Here is a 25,068-nt window from a genome sequence, read left to right as displayed (position 1 = left end):
CAATTCTGAAAAAGTTGCGGAAAGTCCGAAACGGCAGAATTTTGGCAAGTGGACGGAATTCTAAGAAAACAGGTCAAACGGAGTCCGATTTGGGAAATTTCAGATCCTGCAGCGCATCTCACAACGAGATAGGAGCACATGACAAATTTGGTGGCAAGTGAACCGGGAAGTCCGAAGTTAAGTATTTTTCACATCACTTTCAAGCTCATTCACACTATTACCTTCTTGGAGAAGAGCAGAGAGCCACAGGAGCATAGATCTTCTACGACCTTCTACGACTTCCATGAGAGCTCAGAGGACACCAGACATGAGAGGTAGACTCGTTGCCATAAGCTTTTGCTGCTTATCATTAACTTTTGTCGCGAAAACTGACCAAAACCAAGAAACAAGAGCAGACGGGGAATGAGGTAGAATGCTAGGTAGTGGCACAACCGCCTAACCAAACCTTGCAAGAACTTATAGGTGGGTTACCCTAATATAGAAGATGGGTTTCTAACACTCAAAGCTCGAGAAAGAACGACTGGAAAAACCCTAGGTCAACAGAGCCTACAAGATGCAAACAGGAAAAAGTTGTCGAAACAACACGAAACTTCACAGGAAGTTCAACCACATCAAGGACAATGCAACCATAGAATATCTCCAAGTTTGAATCACAAAAAGTAGGTCGGAACAACCGATTTGGCTGCGGACACACAAAGCGTCATTTTGGCATAACGACTGAAATTGACGACCGAATGAAATTAATCTTCACAAGCAGCTTCAAGTAACTATCGATGACTTATGTTTGCAAGCAAAACCCAAAAGAAAGCTGATTCACTTACCGATGGTGAAAAAGACACTTTCGGGCAACCAAAGGGAGAAAGATGGAGAACGGGGTGCCAAAGTCAAGTTCAACCAAATAGATGGCTTCACAACATATCCAATGAGCTGGAAATGCAACTCTCGAGAAGAAAAGTTGAAGAAATTCAACTCCAAGGCAAAAAGACGACTTCGGAGACTGAAATGCCTATAAGGGGGCTTTTTAGCTAAATTGATGACTTTTTAAGTTGAAAACTAGTTAGCAGGGCTTAGGGCACTAGCACAAAGCATTCTTTGCACAAAAAGAACAACATTTCAAGAAAAGACATCATACGCGTATGATGTCTCACAGCATGAATTTCACATCCATTTCAACATTTGAGTGCATAGCCTCATTCCACATGTTAATCACATCCTATGAACCAAGTATCATGAGAATTGGAGATAGAAAACCCAAGGAAAACCAAAAAGACGCAAAGTAGGCCATAAAATTGATTTCTGGTCCTAATTTTGTCAAAATAACTCCAAACTCATTGAAACTTTGTAAGATTGTTGTTAAACACATCTACAAGCTATCTGGAACCAAAAAGCACCATTTTGACACAAAAGACATCATACGTGTATGATGTCTATTTACACTTACAGAGCCAAAACTGCTCATTTGTCATCATACATCCATTATATATATCTAATACATGCTACATATGAAAATTGGAACCATTTGGTCAAGAGGATCACCCCATTAGGCCAATTGAGGGAAAATCCTTCACCTAAAGCCTATTTTTGGCCCAAATCCAACATACTCAAGTCCAAACCAAGATTTGAGTAGGAACAGTCCTTCACTAGTACATGGGGAGTCCACAGAACCAATCCCATGCAAAATTGATGAAAAAGACATCATACGCGTATGATGTCTCCAGAGCCATTTTTAGCCCATAATCTATCCAAACTTCATAAATCCACTGAATAAGCCTATCTAAAGCCAAATCCAAGCTTATAGAGAAATTTGGTCCAAAAATACTCGAAAAGACATCATACGCGTATGATGTCTCACTATGTGATTTTGGCACCTCAGGGCTTCAACCACCAAACAGAAGTGATCTACATGCCATTTGAAAGTGAACCACCAAGTTTTATCCAATTTGGATCATAAAATCCAATTCCCTTTCAAAATTTTGCCAAGAGCCGGAACTGGACTAAATTGGCCAAAACTTGACCAAATGGGATCCAAACTCAAATCCAAGCATATGATAATCATGTATACACTATCAGCTACAAGCACAACCAATATGAAGTCATTTTGACACAAAAAACATCATACGCGTATGATGTCTCCAGCATGATTTTGAGCCCATTTTGCATATTTTTTCACCTACCTTGCATCCTTAGGCCCTGAATAGCTCATGTTTCAATTTTCAAGTAGTTTGGATAGTTAAAAGCTTCATTTCGGCTTTCAGTACTAAAAAGACGCTAACTTCTGAAATTGGAGTTACAGGATCCATGGATTCCACCAAGTCATCGGCAACGAAGAGAAAAAGACCAACAATCAAAGATGCTATTGCAGAAGCGGAACCATTTGACATTCCAGCAGAAACCCTCAAGCCAACCAAAACTTGGGTGGAGAAGGCAATATTGGAGAAAGAGGGAATAAAGATCTACCAGGGGACTTTCAGAGATCCTCAAGGGCAAGCGGTGGATGTACCGATGATCCCACAGGAATTGGTAGATTATAGCAGGTTAGAAGACATCAGCAGGTACCTGGAAAGGGCAGACTTGCACAGTTTCTTCACCCAAGAGCGGCAACCCTTTGCCGACTGTACAACCAATTTCTTCATGTTTGCAGTAAAAGATCGCAAAAGTATACGACACCACCTCATGCCATTGCGACCACCATCACATGGGCATTAAAGAGCAATATGCCAAAAGAGGTGAATTACGCTCAACACATCCACGAGCAAGTAATTGCCATGCACAATGAGAAGCCAAAATACATAGGAGGAGCGGAAATTCTGACAAGAATAGCTTATGAAGCTATTGGAGCTAGAGATCAGTGGCCAAAGGCTCCCTCCCAGAATGAGTGGCTTAGAGAAGCCGACGAGGAGGAAGAACAACCCGAAGTATCCAAGAGGGCATCCACAAGAGCACGCCGGAAACTAGAAGTAGTTTCAGAACCTGAAGAGGATGTGGACGAGCCACTTAAGAAGAAAGTAAAGAAGAAGGTTGCTCCCAAGCAAACCAAAAGTCAGAAAGCGGAAAGAATGGAAAGATTAGTGGAGCAGTTTAGAGCGGAAAGAGCTCTAAAGGGTGACTTTGAAGAAAAGTGGGTGCCAGACCCCACTAAAGTCGGAACTAGCTCAGCCACTAAATACGATCAATATATTAAAGCTTATGAGGAGTCAGAGGCTATTTTGGAGCAACAACCTGTCGAGCCATACACTGAAGAGGAGGTACTAAATACGATCAATATATTAAAGCTTATGAGGAGTCAGAGGCTATTTTGGAGCAACAACCTGTCGAGCCATACACTGAAGAGGAGGTACAGCAATTAAAAGGCGAGCTTGAAAAAGACGACAAGGGGAAAAGGAAAGTAGATGAGTCTACTAAGCCTCAAGAGAAAGATGGGCAAGCCGACAAAGGGAAAGTCAAGGAAGCTGAGGACAAACATCCCTCTATGACTGATGTACCAAGCCCGAAGAAGACGGAAAAAATTGTGGAAGAGACCACAATAGAGGTGGACACAGATGTTTTGGAAAAGCCAGAAGCCAAGACCAAAGAAAAGAAGATAGATCCAGTTCAGCAAAAGAGAAATTATTATGAGGATCTGGTAGAGATAGGATACACCGAAGAAGAGGCCCTTGAGGCGGTTTATGGGATCACCCTACAAAAACAAGATGAACGGAGAGGCACGGAGAAAAAGACAAAGAGTAAAAAAGAAAGTGAAGAGAAACTAGACGAACCGAAATACTAGAAGAGCCAAAGCGAGTGGAGGTGGTGGCGGAAAGAGCTTTAGAGTTGACAGATGATGATGAAAAAGACATGCACATGGTGCATGAACTGCTCAGCAAGATAAAAGAAAGGTCCAAGGCAAAGGAAGTAGAGATTGAGACAATCAAACAGAGGGAAGCGGAGTTGCAGAGAAATTTAGAGAATGCTATGACTGAATCTGAAAGTCATAAAGCATCACTCTATGACGCGGAAAACGAGAGAGACGGCTTGATACTCCAACTAGCCGAGGCTTCAAGAGAAGTAACAAGTGCACATGAGGCAAGGGAGCGGATAGAGGATGAGCTGGAGGCGGCTAAGGATGAGCTCATTGAGCTAAGGGAAAGAGTCGAGCTCCAAGAAAGAACAATCACTAGACTCAGGTCTACCCCTAGATCTAGCAGAGCAGGAACCGAACAAGAGGGAGCTATCGTACTAGTTTTGGAAGACCAGGTCCGAAGCTTACAAAGAGAGCTAAGATTAGAGCAAGTGCAAAGGTTGCACATTGCGGAGGGATCATTGGCCGCAGAGGAGAGGCTCACATTAGAAAATCAAACACTACGGACAGAGAATGAGGCCCTCCGCAAACAACTCCAAGATCTACAAGAGCAACAAAGAAGAGAGACATAGACACCACAAGAAGAATCAGGTGGAGCAGCCATAGAGCTACCAGAAACTGGAGAGGCAACCACAATTGAAGATCCAGCCCTAGCTCAAGAGGTGGCCTCGACTTCAAGAATCTCTGAAGAAGAAGAACAAAGGCTCCATGACCAAATAGAAAAGTCAGGAGAGGAGAGTGCCAAGGCGGAAATGGAATGGGAGAGGAGACTCCTAATCTCCATTAGACTTCAGGGACTAGACACAAAAGTGCTCCATGAACAGTGGATGCAACCCAGCCTGCCTTTCCCTTTGATGAAATTTGACTTGCTAAAGACAAAAAAGAGACTAGAAGGGGAGCTGTATGTCGCTATTTACGAAGGCGACATCACAAAGGAGGAACAATCAAAGAAGATAGTAGATTCACAACTTAGATGGAGGAAAGGTTGGCTGAACAAATACCCAGCCTACCTCATCTACTTGGTAGAGGCACCAAAGGAGATCCGGGAGGATGCAACCTTCTGCCCGGTGCCAAGAGTCAGAAACTGGAAAGAGCATGGCAGGATTGCAAAAAAGAAGCCAAATTGGCTTAATTATCCCAGGATGCCAGGACCAAAGGCAGGAGAGAGAATAGGTAAAGCCTACATGGTTAAAACCCTAACGGGCACCATCAAGCTCTTTACTGGCTCTCCTGACCTTTCATGTCAGATGCTCAAGAAAATCTGCAGGACTCTCTTAGCTTGCATTAAAGTGTTCGCGCCAGATAAAGCCACGACCTCGAGTCTACTATCGACGGCCGACACGGTGTCTGATATGATGTACGATCTTTCATTGCAGCCTTCTCCAAAAGTGTTACACCTCCTATACCAAAGGATTATGTTTTTGCCTAGCTTCCACATGCAAACATTCGAAGAAGCTTTCTACACCGGCTTTTTCACCCACGAAAGCAAAATATTCGGCCCAACCTTGACCATCGGCAACCTACGATACGAATCACATTTGTAGATTCTCAAGACAACAGGACTTTATTGACCAAGCATAAAAGTCATGTCAGGGACGACATGAACGCGGAGGGGGGGGAGTGTTGAGCCAGCAGAGGATCACACCCACATTTTTGCTCACACTCATCATTTTGTAACCATTGATTGTAATAAATGTCTTTCCGACATTAATTTTGATTTGAGCCATTCATTAAGTAACGGGACTCAATTGAGTTTCCAGCTTGTAATCCCGAAGTAATTTCACTTGCTGATGTAATTAGTTAGAGATGTTCTCACCTCCAAGGCTGAGGTATATAAGCCAAAGTTTTTGTAACCTAAGGATTTAGATTATTAATCAAAGTGAGTTTTTGAGCGCCGTGACTGTGTCTGAGAGAGAGAGAGAGAGAGAGAGAGAGAGAGAGAGAGAGAGAGAGTCTTATCTACTTGCTACACGAGCTACGGAGCCGCCATTGGAGAAGCGACACCGCCATTGTGTTAGCAACGGCGAGAGCTACGCACAGATACCAAGAGTGCGCGCTATCGGCTTCTATGTGTGGTAAGTTCCTACGAGCTTCGGTGTGATTTTTCTTCCAACTCGTGTGTCGGAATTGAGCGTGCAGCATATCTATAGAACCACAACGAGTAGAGATACACATTAGTACCATCGGGATCAAGTTTCGGTCACCTGTATATTTCGGCCTGTCTTCATACGCGTTTACCGCACAGAGTGGTTATAGGTTGAGTTTGCAGTTCAAGTCTTTAGGGTGTTGTTCTTACCAAGTGTATAGACTTCCCCTTGAGTTTGAGATCGATTCAATGATTCTAGATCCTGTTTCTTATAGCATTCGTTCGTAGTACGGATTTCAATCACTTGCGTATTTTAGAACTTAGATTTGATTTCCTTAGTAGTGATTGTCATTAGAAGGTCGAGTAGGTGATTTGACACCCACCTAGTTGTTTCCATGCGCCTGTGGGTCAAGCTCCGTCCTCGTCTGACAAATTCTGTTGTTGGTTGAGTTCTCGCTATTTAGCTTCCGCTAGCGGCGTAACCGCCTTAACACACTTCCAACAACAACAACAACAATCTATCCAAGGAGAAGGGAGTTTATAAAGGTAAAAACAAACTCTCTCCTAAAGATCTTGAAGAATTTTGCAAGGACCATAAGTGTTTCAAGTGTGGAGCAAGGACATGACTATCGTTCTTGCCCCAAGAAGAATACTTGCAATGAGACTCCTAGGGCTTTCACCATCGAAGCTCCAAAAGAGGATTCTCATTGCAAAGGATCATCACTTTCCTATGCTTGGGGAAAGGTAAGATAGCATGATGCCTTCATCTTGTTTGACCCTCGCTCTACTCACAACTTCATATCAATGAAGTTGGCCACCAAGTTGGGCATTCAAGCTTTGAGATGAGAGATATGGTAGCGGCTGATGCATCTTTCAAGGGACAGCAAGCCTCCGTTACTCCCTTGATTGGGAAGTTGAGGCTTCATATCCATATCTATGTCGACAAAGGAGACTTATTCATCTCTCCCCTCCAACATGAGGATGCTATCCTAGGGGCGCCATGGTTTGATTGCATGGCTGCCAATATGATGTTCTCTAAAAGGAGAATCTACTTCACCTATAGGGGAAAGAACATGTATATAGATGCTAGTGAGCATGGTCGCACTATTACGCTTGTAAATCCTTGTGCTTTTGATAAGTCAATGAAGAGATCAGTTTTTGCGTACATGATTTTTGTCAAAGAGTCTTTAAAAGATCCTAATGTTTCATGAAATGTAAATGGTAGGAATCAAGAAGAGTTAGACTTGTCTAATTTTCTAGAAGGATTCCAAGATGTGTTCATCGATGATATCCCTATGGACTTACCTCCAAAACGAGGGGATGATGACCATCGCATTGAGCTCCTTCCCCGAGGGGTTCACCTTACATAGTATGTGACCTATCACGTGAGTTCAATAGAAGGGTATTTAAATCCCTTAAAACTTACATAAATAAATTTACATAAGGATATGTTTTTTTACAAATCTCAAAAAAATTTACAGAATTTAAAAGAAAAGGGTTCATAATATTTCCTAGAACATTCACAAATAGTAGGGATTTTAGAAAAAGATCCTGAACACACGTGATATAGTGGTCTTAACTATAGTGAACCCCCCCCGGGCTCCTTCCAGGAAGCTCACCCCCTAACAAGCCTCCGTATCAAGTCTCAAAAGCTCAACAAGAAGAGATCATGAAGCAGCAACAGGAATTGGTAGACAAAGGGATGGCAAGGCCTATTTCCTCTCCCTTTTGTTCTCCAGTTCTTTTAGCTGTGCAAAAAAAGATGGTACATACCATATGTGTGTGGACTATCGAGCACGAAATCATATCACTCTCAAAAACAGATTTCCCGTGGGTAGAATATCTGCTGATAAACTACAAGGGTCTACCTACTTTACTAGGGTTGACCTTAAGAGTGGCTATCATCAAATAAGGATAGTGGATGAAGATATCCTAAAGACCGTGTTTTGCAAAACATTTGGTCTTTAAAAATATCTGGTCAGGCCTTTTGGCTTGACTAATGCACCAGCTACATTCAATCATCTAATGGAGAAATTTTTTAGAATGTACCATAAATTCACTGAAGTGTTTATTGATGATATCATCATCTACTCCAAGTCTTTGGAGGAACATAAGGAACATCTCCAAGTGATTTTTCAAGCATTGAGGGAGAATAAGGTTTTTCTCAACCAAAAGAAAAGTGATTTTTTCCTTCAAGAGATTCAATACCTAGATCATATTATCTCTTAAGATGGTATCCGTATGCATCCATCAAAGTTAGAGGTAATAAAAGCATGGCCTAACCCAAGGAATCTACATGAGCTAAGAAGCTTTATTGGTATGTGTACATACTATAGACGCTTCATAGAAAAATTCTCTCAAGTAGCAGGACCACTGCACGACTTAACTAAGAAGAACGTTAAGTATGTATGGATTGCTATAAGGAGAAAAATTCTTTTGATAAGCTCAAAGAGAAGCTTACTTCCCAACTAGTCCTTGTGCTTTCGGATCTCTCAAATCCATTTGAGGTCCAATGTGATGCTTGTGGTTATTGCCTTGGAGCCGTTTTGCTTCAAGAAGGGCATGCCATAGCATATGAGAGCCGAAGGCTCAATACTGATGTGAACGAGTCTTGGGCATTTATGAGAAAGAGTTTTTAGCTGTTCTACATGCCCTAGACACATGGAAGCACTACTTATTGGGGACTCAATTCATTCTATGAACTGATCACCAAAGTCTCAAGTATTTCATGACGCAAACCAAGCTCTCCGACAAACAAATGAGGTGGGCAAATTTTCTTTTGCAATTCAATTTTCATATTTCTCACATTGCTGGTAAGCACAATCAAGTGGCCGATGCGCTTTCACAACAACAAAAAGTTAATGCGGTGTCTATTGAGAGATACCCCTCCCTAGGGGTCTATGCACAGAATATACAATTCACACCTTTATACAATTTTATACATACATCAGATTTGCGGAAGCATTTGTATAAGGGAGGAGTTCTCGCCACCTGACCAAGCATGGAGTTTAGACCATGAGCTGGACTGCATCCAGAGGTACCTAGCGACTAGTGCTACCCCTGAATGGGTGTTATGAATGAAAGCGTACTCAAGAAAAAATATAGCATTGTGGAGGGTGAATATATGTATACACCACGTTGCGAGAAGAGAGAGAGAGAGAGAGAGAGAGAGAGAGAGAGAGAGAGAGAGAGAGAGAGAGAGAGAATATAATGGAGGATGAAATAGAGTGCACAGAGACATGAGAATTTGACAATAGAGAATCTTTAAATGCCCATCAAAATGGAACAGGCAACCATGTATTAATGCAATGACAAAATCGGGGTATACCATAACATCAAAAAATTTATGAAAAAATAACTAGCAGAGCACTCGACTCTGTGTAGGGATCGACCGGTCCACCCATCCACTTACGCTCTACTATGGACAGAGATAATTTCACTTCGCTGGGAGCGAGGCAGAACAACTCCATCCTATCAGGGCCAGACATAGGTGAGGCCGCTTCGCCTCCCTCCATGAACCTGAGCTCTAAAAGGATCCCAAATACCAGCAGGTGGTAGGGTATCAACACCAACCATACTAGTTTAGTTGTCACGCCTCTTTGATGCCCAACATCAGGTGTTTAGGCCTAGCCAAGGCAAGATCCCCAACATGTTAGCCATGTAGGTCATTCAACCCTCGACGCACTACCCGTGTAGAAGAGCGTAACAAAAAGAAGAAGACCTAGGCAACACCCCTGATCCAGCAAAGCCCTAGGTCAGTGGCCCTTTAGTCTAAGGCTAAGCAATGTAGGTCATCCTAGTCTTGTAGCGACGCTTCCATGAGAAACATAACACATGAGTCCAATCACAATAGCACTTCCCAGATGCACAAACAATTTCTTTTCCAAACAGTTACACTGTACAGGGTCTCTACCCTTACACGTCTACCATAAACCATCTTGATCACTTCATGATCCAATCCAAAACCCATAAACCATAAACCATAAACCAATCACATCACACGGGTGAGCTCTCCACCCTACTTGGGTGAGTCACAACCAATCCTGCATAACCACTTTAGAACATAACCTGGTTGCAAAAATTTCGGAAGCATAACTCAATCCAGAAAAAAAACCATAAGCCACACTAGCTTCCACCATAAGTTATCAACCATAAATCATAATCACATTGAACCGACTCCCACACTTGGAGTTTGACATATCCCCTGTAATCAATCGGAGTCTACACACATGTGACCCTTAAGATGTGATTCTTTCATGCATAAAAAGAGTCCGACCAACGACTAATCATGATATGAAAATCCAATTTTGACAACATCCAACCATGCAAAGTTGATGCATCACATCCGCACTTCACCACTCTAGCACATATAGCTAGTTTTAACCTAGAAAGGTGGGAAGCAATCATAACCATGCATATGAGGCATTCACATCAATCCATGAGTTCCCATACATCATATGATAACATTCCAACACCATAATCATGATGCAACACAACTCCGACCTTTAGGTCAACCATAAACCATAACTTCGCACATATGCAAAAACAAATTTCTTGACATTTTCGGGAGCATGAAAAACATGCAAATGAAAGTGTTTGACCTTAAACCAATGCATCAATTTCAGCTATATAATGTAGACTATCACCCCATCACGTCACTTTGACCATATGATACTCACACAACAAACGGTAACCTCCAAGAAAGTCACTTTATTCATATCTGCCTATGCGGTTCGGAATGTTTAACCATGTACTTTCATGTAAGTTCAGGGCCATCTAATAGTTGAAATAAAATCACAAAAAAAAACCCATAAAACATATCAAAACGGCTCGGTTAACTCACGACGTCATATGGTACCCCCCTTTGATAGCACTCCTACACGTGTAGGTAAAATTGATAATAGAGTGATTAATAACTCGCATTCTTGAAATGATAATGGAGACCTAAACTCATTTATCGTCAAATTTTATCAAGATTTTCAATTGGTTAAGTGGGTTTGCCCATCCGGTGAATCTATATAGTAGTTCTCCAAGGAGCCTGGAGTCAAAATATTTGGTTGTGTAGTGGGCAACAATCTGTTTTTTGGCCATATCTCTTAACTCGTGCGTGTTTTTCACATGACACATAAGATTTTTTTTTTTTCAAAATGATGTGTTTTATCTATGGTATAAAGGGTTCGGGCTGATTCATAACAGTTTGTGATTTATGACCAAAACAGTATTCCTACCACTTCTACGGAAAGCACTTATTTATGCATGTGCGTGACTATAACGAATCATATGCATAAATCAACGTGTAAAACATGATGAAACAATCATGAGGCAATCTCGTATGTACTTGGTTAATCCATACATACACTCGTATACTAAAAAACAATCAACGAGAGGGTGACTACGTCAAAAAACGACATAGAGAGAGAGAGATGATGACTATGGAGTTTATGGTTTCTCACCATACTTTCGAATTAATTTGGGGTTGTCAAAAGGCTTCTTGATTTTCCACAAGAGAGCGGTGATGAGATCTATGTAGAGGTATCCGACATGAAAACTTTCGAAGAGAGCGTACACCGTGAAACAAGAGAGAAGATAATAAGCAAATAGAGAGAGAGAGAGAGAGAGAGAGAGAGAGAGTATCCTTCTTCTTCTTCTTCACAAGAGAGAAGAGTTTATGGAGATGGTGATGAAGAGCTTGCACCACTCCGTATAATAGATAAGTAATTCCGACATCAAAGCAAGAGAGCGTATTTATCCTCCTCAAAATGAAAGAAGAGAGGTCTTTATATAGGCTCTCAAGGACAAAAGCACTAGCTAAGAATAGAGTGAGCAAGGAGAGACAAGTTCGCGCACGTTCATAGCTTTTCAATTTATTATTAATTATTTTTTAATTTTTTAAATTATTTTTGAGGACACGGATTTCGATGCACGATTTAGAGACTCCAAAATTCGAGGTGTCCTCACCTCGACATGAAGTCAAGATAATTTAGTCTCATTACATCGTCACGTTCCCAAGTAGCATCTTCTTGAGGATACGTTGACCATTTAACAAGGTGTTCTATAATGGTCCGATTCTGTAGAGACTTGATTCTTCTCTGAAGTATTTCTTTGGGATATACTTCAAAAGTTCCATCGGTGGATGTAGATAATAGAGAGTCACCAAGAATATGTTGTGGATCAGGTACATACTTCTTGAGTAAGCTGACATAAAAAACATCATGTACCTTTATGTGTGGTGGTAACAAGAGTCTGTAAGCTTGGTCATTAATTCGTTCTGTGATTACAAAAGGTCCACAATATCTTGAACTTAGCTTCTTACACTTACCCATTGATAAAGAACTACGTTTGGGTTTCACTCTCAAGAATACCATATCACCTTCTTCAAAAAGTATGGTGGATCGTTTTGGATCAGTGTAATTCTTTTGTCTATCTTGAGCAGTCTTAATATCTTTCCGTATAATATCAGTTTGTAGTTGCATTTCATCCAACATTTCTTTGGATTCTTGAACTCGTATGAGAGGTGCTGTCCATTTGAGTGGAGTATGACACTCTTGCCCATACAATGCTTGAAAAGGAGACATTCCAATTGAACGTTGGATGATGAGTTATACGCAAATTGAACCAAATACAAATACCTGGTCCATTTGCTCTGTTCATGCATACAATAATCTCTCAACATGTCTTCAATGATTTAATTTGTTCTCTCTGTTTGCCCATCAGTTTGAGGTTGATAAGCAGTACTAAAGTCTAAATAGGTTCCTGTAGCTGAGAATAATGCTTTCCAAAAATTAGAGTTGAACTTTGCATCACAATTAGATATTATCCTTTGAGGTAGACCATGATACATAAAAACGCCTTTCATGAAGACTTGAGCTATGTCCTTAGCCGTAAATGTTGTCTTGACTGGAAATAAATGGGTCAGTTTTGTAAGCATACAACAACCATAAAAGTAGAATCATATCCCAGAGATGTAGGAAGTCCCATAATAAAATCCATAGATATGCATTCCCACTTCATTTGTGGAGCATCAATAGGTTGAAGATTATCGGGATATCGAATTCGTTCAAATTTTAATATGTTGACATGTTAAACATCTTGTAACATAGTTCAACACATCGCGCTTTAGTTCTGGCCAAAAGAAACTCTTTCTTATAGTAGAGTAAGTCTTAATGTATCCTGGATGTCCTGCTATAGGTATATCATGAGATTCTTGTAATATCTGAAGTTTGATTTCAGCTTGATTCGGAATACAAAGACGAGTACCAAAGTAAAGGTCATCATCTTCAACATGAAAGCCTTTGATTTTCCTTTCCTGCTTCTCTGTGAGATTATTTAGGTTTATCAAGTATTGGATTCTTAAGTGATACGGGTCATTAGTCATACCTTCTCGAATAAGGTCAACTAGAGAAGTAGTAGAGATTGTGACAGCTGCTACCGTATTCTTCGTGCACAAGGCATCAACCCACCAGATTTTTCTTCCCAGGTTTATACTCGATTCCAAAATCATATTCGCATAGCAACTCCATCCATCTTCTCTGTTGCATATTAAGGTCATGTTGGGTGTAGATCCACTTTAGGCTTCTATGGTTGGTATGTAGTTCAAATCTCCTTTAAAGAAGATAATGTCGCCATACTTTAAGAGCATGCACAACGGGCAATAATTCCAAGTCATGTGTAGGATAATTCAACTCATGTATATGTAACTTACGAGATTCATAAGCTACTGGTTTTCCTTCTTGAGACACAACGCCACCAATTGCTTGTCCACTTGCATCAGTGAGTACAGTGAATGCCTTTGAGAAGTCTGGAAGCTTTAGTATTGGAGCATTCACCAAATCTTCTTTGAGTTTTTCAAAACTAGCTTGAGCACGTTCATTCCAAGTAAACATTTTTGCTTTCTTAAGCGTATTAGTCAATGGAGATGCAATCTTAACGTAACCTTCAATAAATGTGCGATACCATCCTGTCAAACCAAGAAAGCTACGTACTTCCCGTAATGATTTCGGTGTAGGCCAAGCTTTGACAGCTTCGATCTTACTTGGGTCAGTAGAAACACCATCTTTGGATACAATAAATCCCAGATATTCCACCTTGTCAGTGAAGAAGGTGCATTTGCTACGTTTGGCATAAAGTTCATTTTGACGGAGAAGTTCAATTACTCGCCGCACATGTTGTTCATGTTCTTCTCTATTTCTTGAGTAAACGAGGATATCATCAAAGAAGACAAGAACAAAATCATCAAGATATTCTCGAAACATGTCGGTCATAAGACGATTAAAAGTTGCAGGAGCGTTAGTAAGTCCAAAAGGCATAATTGTAAATTCATAATGTCCAAAACGAGTATTAAATCCGGTCTTTGGTATTTCCTCCTCCTTGATTTGGATTTGGTAATACCCTAACCTAAGATCAATCTTTGTGAAGAAAAATGATCCATGTAATCGATCAAGCAATTCGTCAATCCTTGGTATTGCATGCTTATTCTTGGCTGTTACCTGGCTCAATCCATAATAATCAATACAGAGACATAAAGTAACATCCTTCTTCTTATTAAAGATAACAGGAGTACTCCATAGAGAAACACTAGGTCGAATGAAGCCTTGTTCAAGAAGTTGTGTTAATTGCTCCTTGAATTCGACAGATTCGGGTACTTACATCTTGTAAGGTCTACGAGCAATTGGTTGAGCTCCTGGAGTAAGCTCTATTGCATGATCAACACCATGCCTGGGTGGTAGATGAGAAAGTTCTTCAAGAAATACATCATCAAACTCTGTTATCCATTTGGGTTTAGGTGAATCTATCTTCTTCTCTTTAGGGTTATGCTTTACTGCATAAATCCTCTCATTCTTCCTATGACTCTTCATAAGTTTTGTAAAGTTCACTAGTTTGAGCTTAGGCTTTCCCCTTTTCCCAGTAACTGTAACTCTAGTGTCTTGATCATTTTAGAAAGTCAATGAAGCGTCTTTACAATGTATGTAAGCATCGTTGGTTTTAAGACAATCCATCCCTAGGATTCCAACGTAAATTTCGATGGGTAAGACTTTGAAGTTTGCAGAAGGACCATCCAAAGCAAAACTCAAATTATCCACTGAAGTACAAGTTCTAACCTTCCTACCCATAGCTAATTCTATTCTAAGGTCTGTATCAGGGTGTTCAGTCAAAATGAGGTTTCTGCTGCACTTAGGAGATATGAAAGAATGGGTACTTCCTGAATCAATAAATAGGGTAAAATGGTTACCTTGATACTCCACTGGGGTTTGAATAACTAAAAATTGTTCATTCACTCCCTGATGTTCAATTGCAGCATGAACATACGCATTTGCCTAATTTCCTTCACCTCTAGCCCCGAGCTCTATTAGCTTGAGGTCTTCCCTGAGGTCTTTGATTTCCCACTCCTCCTGGATGAAGTTGACGATTAACATTTCCATTGTTGTTATTGCTGATAGGTGGTCCATTCCAAACAAAAGGCAGATTGCCTGGTCTAAAATTCCCTTGGTTTTGAGGCGGCGGTCTCTGATTTTGGTTATTTTCCTGATTGAAGTTCCTCTGAATTGCCAATGGCATCGGTCTAAAGATTCTATAATTCCGATTCGGATTGAAATTTCTATGTTCATAATTGTCCACCTATCCTGTGAAGCTTTAGTTGTTAAAGGAACAATCCCTGGATTGATGACCAGTTTTAGAAGCTGGACACACCCTACGGAAAATGACGGCTCGACAGATTATCATTTTTTTGTAATTATTCATTTACTAAGAAAACCCGACATTTCACCTTGTAAATATTGGGGCTTATAGAAGTTTCTAGATTGTATCCCAATTTTGACATTTAGATTGAGTAGATGGTTGATTTGGAACTTTAGGGTTTGAGAATTGTAAGGTATTTATACCACTTTTTGACCTTAATGAAAAAACCTTTCTCATTTTAAAAAGTTTTGAAGTCTGTGAGTGAGCGTATTTTGTACGAGAGAGAGTGTGAGCTTCATCTTGACGCTACGTGTGCACCGGTGGTCGGAATCGAGGGCGGAGAAGTGCAGTGTGTTGCCCCTGACCAAAGCTACGCATCGATACCTACATTGCATGCGTACGGTCCGGTTTTGCAAGCTCCATCTACGAGCTTCATCTGGTGATTCGATGAGCATACATGGTCTGATTTTGCATTGCAGCGTATCCACGCGTTCATATTGAGTAGAGCTACACATTAGGCACTTTAGATTTTAGAAACGAAGACCTGAAAATTTCGGCCAGACATCCTACGTGATTTTGCACCGGGTGTTTTGGATTTGGGTTCTAGTTCATAGACCTTAGGGAGAGCGACCTATTGGTGTTAGTAGGGTCTCCTTCAAGTTCTATGGTGTTTCAAGATTGTTTGATGGGTGTTCGCCTCTAGAAAGTGTTGTAGGTTGTTTCCTCTTATGCACTCCTGAAGGCTGTGACTTAGACATTGGGTAGAGACCTCTTTAGGAATTAGTTAGGAGTCGGTCGAGTGTAGGTCGACACCCTATGATTGCTTCCATGCGCCTGCGGGTCGAGATTTGTCCTTAGCTGACAAATCTTGTTAGGTGAGTTCTCGATGTGCTGACGTCCGTCGCGGCCTATCCGTCCAACATTGGCGCCGCTGTCGGGGACGAAAACCTTAGGTAGGTGACCAAGACTCGTCCTTGAGGATAGGGATTTTTTGGCTTGCCAAGAGTCTCGTTTTACATTTAGATAGGATCAGAGGGTGGAGTACTCTCTAGGTATTAGAGGGAGTCTAGGGAGCGTGTGTCTGGCCTAGATCCTTTGAGTTAGGTAGATTTAGGCAGACTGAGATAGTTTTAGATATTAGTTGAGTTCTTGAGTAGGAGTTGGAGTGGTAGAAGCGGTGAGAGGAGAGCTTGAGAGTCCGGAGAGGACAGAGAGAAACCAAAACACCATTATCACCATTTCACATGATGAGTAGGAGTAGAGTAAGTAGGACATCATGACTCAGGATCTAGAGCACTTCATGCATGTATACTTGCTTGGTAGATTCATCACAAGGTTATAAAAGATGCAAAAGTGTGATTGAAAGCTGAAGAGAAGTCCAAAAGTTTCTGTGAGTGTTTCTGATAGAGCTGCAGAGCATCATGAGCATTTCTGTGAGGAAAAAAATTTAATTTTAAGCCAGGAGACATCCTACGCGTAGGATGTCTACAGGCTAATCTGGTGGGAATTTGGAATTTTGAGTTGACTAGTGTGTTCAGAAGGTGGGGTTTACCCTATTTTCACCTGGAAAGTGGAAATTTGACCATATCTTGACAGGATAAGGCTAGATAGACTAAAATTGCGAGACATCCTATCCAAATTGTGCCAAAGCATTATTTTAAGACCAAAACCATAGGATGGCTGCATGAGCATGATCTGCATGGTATATTGAGTGACTGAGAGAGGTTTCATCTCATTTGGGTGAGAAAATTGGGTTCTAAGCAGACTTTAGCACTTTTGACTAAAAAAGGCAAGAACAGCTAAAATTGGGGACTTTTGAAATCCAAACCAAAATCTAAGCATACCACTGGGTTGCTAACATCAAGGGGAAGTTGTGGGTCAAGTCAGGGGTCAAACAGGCCAAAAAGACATCCTACGCGTAGGATGTCTTCTGTGTGATTTTGCACTCGAAACCTAATTTTGAGCATACCAAAGTGATTTGCACCTCAAAGGGAGCCTGTGCTTTGAATTTGAAGCCATTCTGGGCAAAAAGATATCCTACGTGTAGGATGTCTAAAGTAAGAAATGGAAGCCAGATACTGACTGTTGGCATAACAAGGTGTTGTATAGCCTAAGGCAAGCCTCCTAGTCAATTTTGGTCCAAATTGGAGTTGATTAGACTGATCAAGACCAGTAGAAGGCTGTCAGAACAGATTTTTGATCCAGTGACCAGCTTATAAGTGTCCAAATCAAAAAGTAAAAACAGCTGTGGACATAGCACATCAAGGGGAATCCATATTGCAAAAAACCAGGCAAAACAGAGCAGTAGACATCCTACATGTAGGATGTCTACTGTGGCTTAGTGAAGGGAAAATTTGACTGGGCTTAGACAATGAGGTTCCATTTGGCTTAAGGGTTCTAGAACTTCTTGACGGAGCAAAGACTGAATTCAGACTTTCTCATGTAAATTGACCAATATCTGAGGGAAGTACAATTCCAGATTAGCAGACCTAATCCAAAACATTAGCAGTGTATAAAATACAGTAGTGGTTGAGATTAAATCTCTAGTTATACCAATCATTACTAAGATAACCTCTAGCAATTAAATGCTTTGATTCAATTGCCGAAATTAAACGCTTGTGTACAGGTATATTCAGCAGCAAAGCAAGAATTTGTGGAGAGACTGATCCGTTGCCAGGTGAGTGGTTGGATTTGATAAATTGCATTGATAAGTTTGATGAATTTAAAATCAGGAAGATACATTTTTAGAGACCAGAAGGTGGTAGGTGACCAAGGTAGCTTAGTGTCCACCGAGGAGAGTGTAACTCAAGCAAGGCTAGATCCACTAGCACCGATTATTGAGGAAGGTAGTGATACTGACACTTCATCAGACAAATCCTTCTTCATGATGGGTAGTCAACATCCAGGAGGTTTCACCTATGACAGACCAATGCGAGGAGGAAGCACCTCCCTAAATCCATTGAATGATTCCAAGTTCACTGTGATCTTCTTAAAGGGAACAAACTTGAGGGCAGCCCTAGTTTATTCTGACTATCGAGGACGCAAGTGCATTTGTATTGAAGAAATGTCGGATCAGAGATTGGAGATAATTCAAGTCTATGATGATGGAGATAGATTCCGAGACAAAAAGGGGAACCACTATCTGATAGTTAGTAACCGTGAAGATTACAATAGATATGGAGATAACGTGTCGAATGGGAAAATGGTTTCAGAAACTCAAGAACCGCCACCAAACATTGATCAACCTGGAGCAATTTTTATGTATGATAAGAAAACAACTAGGGTTTCAACTTATAATGAGAATGTGGGAGTCTACAAGCATGAGAGTGAGGGAATAGTCTCTTACTTTCGCTGCAAAGAACCATACCCAAACGAGTTAAGCAAAGACAAGGTTCTTTACTTATTCTCTTATGAAACTGCTATGGGGAAGGATATAGTTTTTACTGATAGGTACGGGCGGGAATACCAACATATTCTCCCAGAGGAGGTAGAAAAGGAAACAGTTCCAGGAGCATCAACATATGCCCCCGACGAAGTGCCAAGAGCCACCTACACCCCTAGCAAGTCTACAAATCCCTTTTCAAAAGAGTATGACGCTACCTCACATTCTACCTGACCGCAGACATTCAACAATCAGAACCAACCAGCAACTCAGCCATCATTGCAGGCATGGCTTCGACAGAGTGCAACATTGGAGCAAGACCAAAACCGAGATGGTTATCAAGCCGCACAAGGACTAAGGGATTTACAAGAACCACCACTCTATTCAAGGTATCAAGGAGAGAGTATGTGAAAGACTCAAGGGTCAACAGAGCCTGCAAGACCACCCATAGAACGAGTCCGAAGAGATGAACCATCTCTTGCAAGAACTGTTAGAAATTATGGCTTAGGAGCACCATTGGGAGAGGAACCAACTTATTACAGAAGACCACAAGAGATATATCGATTAGGACGTGGAGATCCAATGATGAGGTTTGTAGACCATCGTAGAATTAGACCTTCTCAAGTGCAAAAATGGGTAAACAAGAAATACACATGAAACAGAGATCTAAGAGATCATGTAGCAGCCTTTGTGCGTGGAATTAGAGCGGAAGAGGTGTTAGACTTCTCTACCCAATTTGCAAGGTTTGGACTAACCCTCGAGGATGACGCTGCTACTTGGTTTGACTCTGTAGAGCGTAGAGACTTTGAGTCTATGGAGGAAGTGTTTGACGAGTTTATCGAGGAATTCTCACAAAGGGAGATAGCTCATAATACCGTCTCACAAATCCATAAATTCAAACACAAAGACGGGGAATCTGTGCGAAAGGCAGCCCTAAGACCAAAAAGATATGTTAAGTTCGGCCCGGTGAAAGAACTGCCAACTCAGTCCAGACTTATCATTATATTCATCCAAGGACTAAGGAATGAAGATCTCCACAAGGACTTACATATGAAGAGGAGCACGACGTTGAACGAGTTAACCAAGGAGGCTCTTTACCTTGTGGATAATTGTGCGGTCTACAAAGAGGGTGAGTTCAAGGATCTTGACGACGATTCGTCTTCACAACAAAGCGGAGGCAAATCTTCTAAGACAACACCGAAAGGAGAAGTAGCTGTAAACCAGGAGCAGCTTGTAGAAGAAGTGCTAAAAAAGATTAACTTGTACGTCGAACCCCAGGCTAAACAGCCCAAGTGGTGTGCTATTGAACAAAAATGACAAACCATGGGACGGAGGAATGTTATTATAACAAGGGATATGTGAGAGAAAGACCTTACGCTACCCAAGCTCAGGTAGCTTCTCCTTAAGTTCCACTGATTCCTAGGTATCAAGGAGGCAACCTACCAGGACCTGTGGGTGTAAAAAGACCACAACCAGTGTTCCGGCAACAACTACCCCTACCGGGGTTACGACCAGTCGGCATAAGATACACACCAACCGTAACCGAATCAGAAGAGAAGGCTTTGGTGCCTATGCATGCATATTATGAAGATCCTAATGGATATGCAACAAACCCTATCTATTATCCACCAGAAGAACCCTCGACACCAGAACCATGCAGCATGATAGGAAAGACAGGACCACCAACAGCTGCACAGGCAGTAGGAGAAGGAAGATAAAGATTAGATGAACGGACATTGTTGTTTCTAGCCAACGGAGGCATGGGCGGATAGACACATGCATACCAACAAAGAGGAGCTCAAGGAGCACCTCAACAACCCAAGGGACCCTGCTACAAGTGTGGTGGAGACCATTGGCTAAGAGACTATCCTCATGATGAAATCATTAGAGTCAACGTATATTGCACCGAGTGTGGAGTTACTCATTTGATTCTTGATTGCCCTAAGAACCCGAACAAAGGACCAAAAAATACCTTGAACATGTTGGAAGCAGTGCCTTCCAGTGGGGAGCGTCAGAAAATGAAACAATCATACCTATTCAGGCGGTGACACGAGCCGAAGCTCAAAGAATGACGAACAAACCCATAATTGAAGAACCAAAAACCGATGCCCCAAGTTCAGAAACGAAAAATCAGAGAAGCACTTGGAAAGCTAGAAAGGCACGTATGAAAGCCAGGAAAGAACGAGAGCAAACAGCTCTATCCGAAGGGTTAAAACATACAAAGGATAGATTAGAGCGGTTAGAGGATCTAGCTAGCTTAAGCTCACACACCACGACAACCATAGCACCCAAGAAAATAGCAGAGCCCAAAAGTGCAGGATCAGGAGGATCAGTACTGGCAGACAAGGTAAATGAGCAGTTAGATGCACTTCTAAAAGCTTACGACGCCAGACTCAAAAGGAACCAAACCCAAGAGCAAAGATGGATGACTTATCCATATGCTGAAATAGAAAAACAAAGGTTGGAAATGTTTAGAAAGATGATTGAAACATCTCAATCTTTGATGGAAAACTTGCTTGGTAAACATGCAAATTGGCATGAAGTACCAGCTCCAACCCCTATCCAACCAACTTTAGAGTAACAAGTAGACACGAAGGAAAAACTCGCGAATGCCTATGAGTCTAGGGGAGAGCCTATCATAGTGCCAAATACAACAGATGAGGCAACTGACGGGTTCCAACCTAAAACATTGATAGAAATGGGTAAGGATTGTAACGGTCTAGATGACCTGTGGAAGCAAATCCCTGAGGCCAACGAAGATAAAAGGGCAAGTTCCCACATGAATAGCACGAGAAAAGAGAAAAATGAGATCTTGCCTCCTATTGAAGAATTTGAGGCAAGAAGGGGGAGACCAGGGATCAATTAGTTCAGGGCACAGCCAACCAGACTCGCTGAAAACTCTACCCTCTTACCTAGGAGAGTATGAAGCCAAGTCTGAGGTGAGAGCAATCCCATCTCAAAGACTTTCTTCTAACAAAGTGATGGATTCACAAGGGTTGATTCAGTTATTGTCCACCCCGGTGGCATGCACAATCACATTAGCCAAACTCCTAAGGTTACGACCAAGCACGTGGACCACAGTAGGCAAATGCCTAGAAAAATTTGGAGTGAAAGACCCCACCTCAAAGCTTCAGAAAGGGATCAGAGAATTGGACAGGCCTCAACTAAACATTAGGCCAGTACCATTAAACAAAGTTGGAGCGTATTGCAAAGGAGAAGATGGAAACACCACGCTACAAGTAGAATTCCAAGGAGTAGTTTCCAAAGCTATTCTTGACAGTGGAGCGGGAGTTGCTATTGCCACCAAGGAAATCTAAAAAAAAAGGGGAAAACCAGCATGAAATTGGCAGATGGGTTCATGTAGAAGCCTCTAGGACTCTTAGAAAAAGTGATTGTCACTTCATGCGGAATCGAGTATGAGCATACATTTGCAATAGTCGATTTTGACGAAAAGAACAATTATGAGATCATCTTGGGAAGACCGTTCACGCGACAATTGAAGATGGTCCAAGATTGGGGTTACGACCACATATACCTCAGACATGGCGATACAACAACCAAAATACACCTGAAAGACCATAGTTACAAGGTTGTGAACCAGACACCAGTAGAAGAGTTTGATTCAGCTACAGTCGTCGCAGGATCCCAGCGTCGTTAGGGCAACAAAAAGAGCTATGGATGTGCGGAGCTTCACATTGTGGGAGCTTAAAAAGAGAGGAATGCGTCTTAGAAAGAGAGATTGGGGACAAGGAGTATATTCCGGAACCTTTTCCTGAAGATGCCTTGGAACCTCTAGAATGGGAACACATATAGCAACATTGGATGTCTGTACCATTACAAATAGTCCAACAACAAAATTTTGTGATAAGAATGGCGATGATGTGCTACCCTACTACATTGTAAGCATTATACCAGGAGGAGATGAAATGATAGAACCACCAGAACAAGAATATTTTTATAACTCCTCTGAACATCTGGAGGTAAACAACGATGCGGATAATGAATGTTCAGACAACTCAAGTGAGCGTGAGGGGAAAACAGAGAATATCAAGTTTTATGATTTTGCTAGTCAGCACCCTAGACGCCAGGAACGCTATAGGAGGAAACGAGCAGGGAACAAAGCGAGAGAGAACCTAATGCCCAAGATCAAAGGTCAAACTCACTATCTGATGCTTGCTTGTAAAAGCAGAGGATTGTGTAAAAGATCAAATATTAGGAGGATTCTCAAAAGTTTGAAGGGAAAGAACGCGAGAGGAAATAAAACAAGTACAAAAAGCTAAAACAGAAACAAAATCACAAAAATAAAAAAAATAAAAAAAAGAAACAACGAAAGACCAAGAGTGGTGGACCAAACTGGAGCGTAAATAGAAATATCAAGAACTGAAACGGTCTTTACGAGAGATATGGACTACTGAGGAAGATAGTGATGGTAAAGGGGAGTCAGATAAGGGAAACATGAATGTACCATCACACTATCGGAAATTTACCATCCAGGACAGAAAAATCATAATGACACCACCAGCCAGGGAAAGAACAAACCAAGAATCTTACGATGGACCAGAAAATGCAAAAAGAATAGACCTCGCGGAACCAGGTGAGAAGCCTCAGCCGGTCTATATCGCAACCGATTTAGAGCCTGAAGAAGAAGAACGGTTAACACAACTTCTCAAGAAGTATAAAGATGTGTTTGCATGGTCCTACAAAGACCTCAAAGGAGTTGATCCATCGATATGCCAACATACAATTCCTTTGAAATCAGATAACAAACCTAGCAAACAGCGTCCTTATACATATAATGACACATTTGCTAAACAAATCAAAGAAGAGATTGACAAGCTGATGAAAGTTGAATTCATTTATGAAATCGAACATACAAATTGGGTGTCACCCATTGTGGTAGTCCCCAAAAAGAACGGAAAACTGCGAGTGTGTGTAAACCTCAAAAAGGTAAATGCAGCCACCATAAGGGATAATTATCCCTTGCCAATCACAGAACATGTACTTGAGAGGGTGGTCGGAAAACGGGCTTATTCCTTTCGGGACGGGTTCTCAGGATACAACCAACTGGCAATTGCAATGGAGGATCAACACAAAACAACGTTTGCCACAAAATGGAGAATTTATGCGTATCCAGTTATGCCATTTGGCTTAACTAATGCCCCAGCTACCTTTCAAAGGTTAATGATGCACGCATTCAAAGCATACTTGAGAATATTCTTAGAAATATACATGGATGATCTTTGTGTACACTCTCTTCTACAAGAGGAACATATTGACCATTTGCAAAAGGTATTTGAAAAATGCAGGACATATCAAATCTATCTTAACCCTGAAAAGTGTATTTTTATGGTTAGGCAAGGCCGCATTTTAGGACACATTGTCTCAAGAAATGGCATAACCACTGACCTAGACAAAGTCAAAGTCATAGTAGACCTACCCAGGCTTACTAATGTGAAACAAGTGCAATCCTTCATGGGACACTGTGGGTATTATCGAAGATTCATATATATGTATGCAGCCATAAAAGAACCTCTGTATCGTTTGCTAGTCAATTTTGACTGGACCGAGGAGTGTGAAACTTCATTCCAAAAGCTAAATGAAAACCTTGTATCAGCACCTGTGCTTAAAGAACCGGACTGGGAAAAGATATTCCATGTCCACATTGATGCTTCTGCATATGCAATCGGGAGTATTCTGGCTCAACCTGGAGACTGAACAATAGATTTTCCAGTTTGTTATGCAAGCCGACAATTAAACAATGTGGAAATAAACTACACAATCAATGAAAGAGAGGGGTTAGGAATGATTTATGTTGTAAAGAAATTTTGGCATTATTTGCTCGCAAAAACAAATTTGTGTTCTTCACAGGTCATCAAGCTCTTTTGTATCTCGTGAATAAACCATGCAATACAGGGAGAATTGTACGCTGGTTTATTATATTGCTAGAGTTTGATTTCACAGTGGTGGTAAAAAAAGGGTAAAACCCATCTACGGGCGGATCATCTTTCAAGGATACACAATGGGGAAGCTCCTGAAGGAGTAGATGAGAACATACCAGATGCTTATCTTTTCAATATTGAAATGATC

Source organism: Adiantum capillus-veneris, chromosome 3 (genome assembly GCF_014529385.1).
Source record: "Adiantum capillus-veneris isolate H3 chromosome 3, ASM1452938v2, whole genome shotgun sequence".
Lineage (NCBI taxonomy): Eukaryota > Viridiplantae > Streptophyta > Polypodiopsida > Polypodiales > Pteridaceae > Adiantum > Adiantum capillus-veneris.
This window is presented reverse-complemented; position numbering follows the sequence as displayed.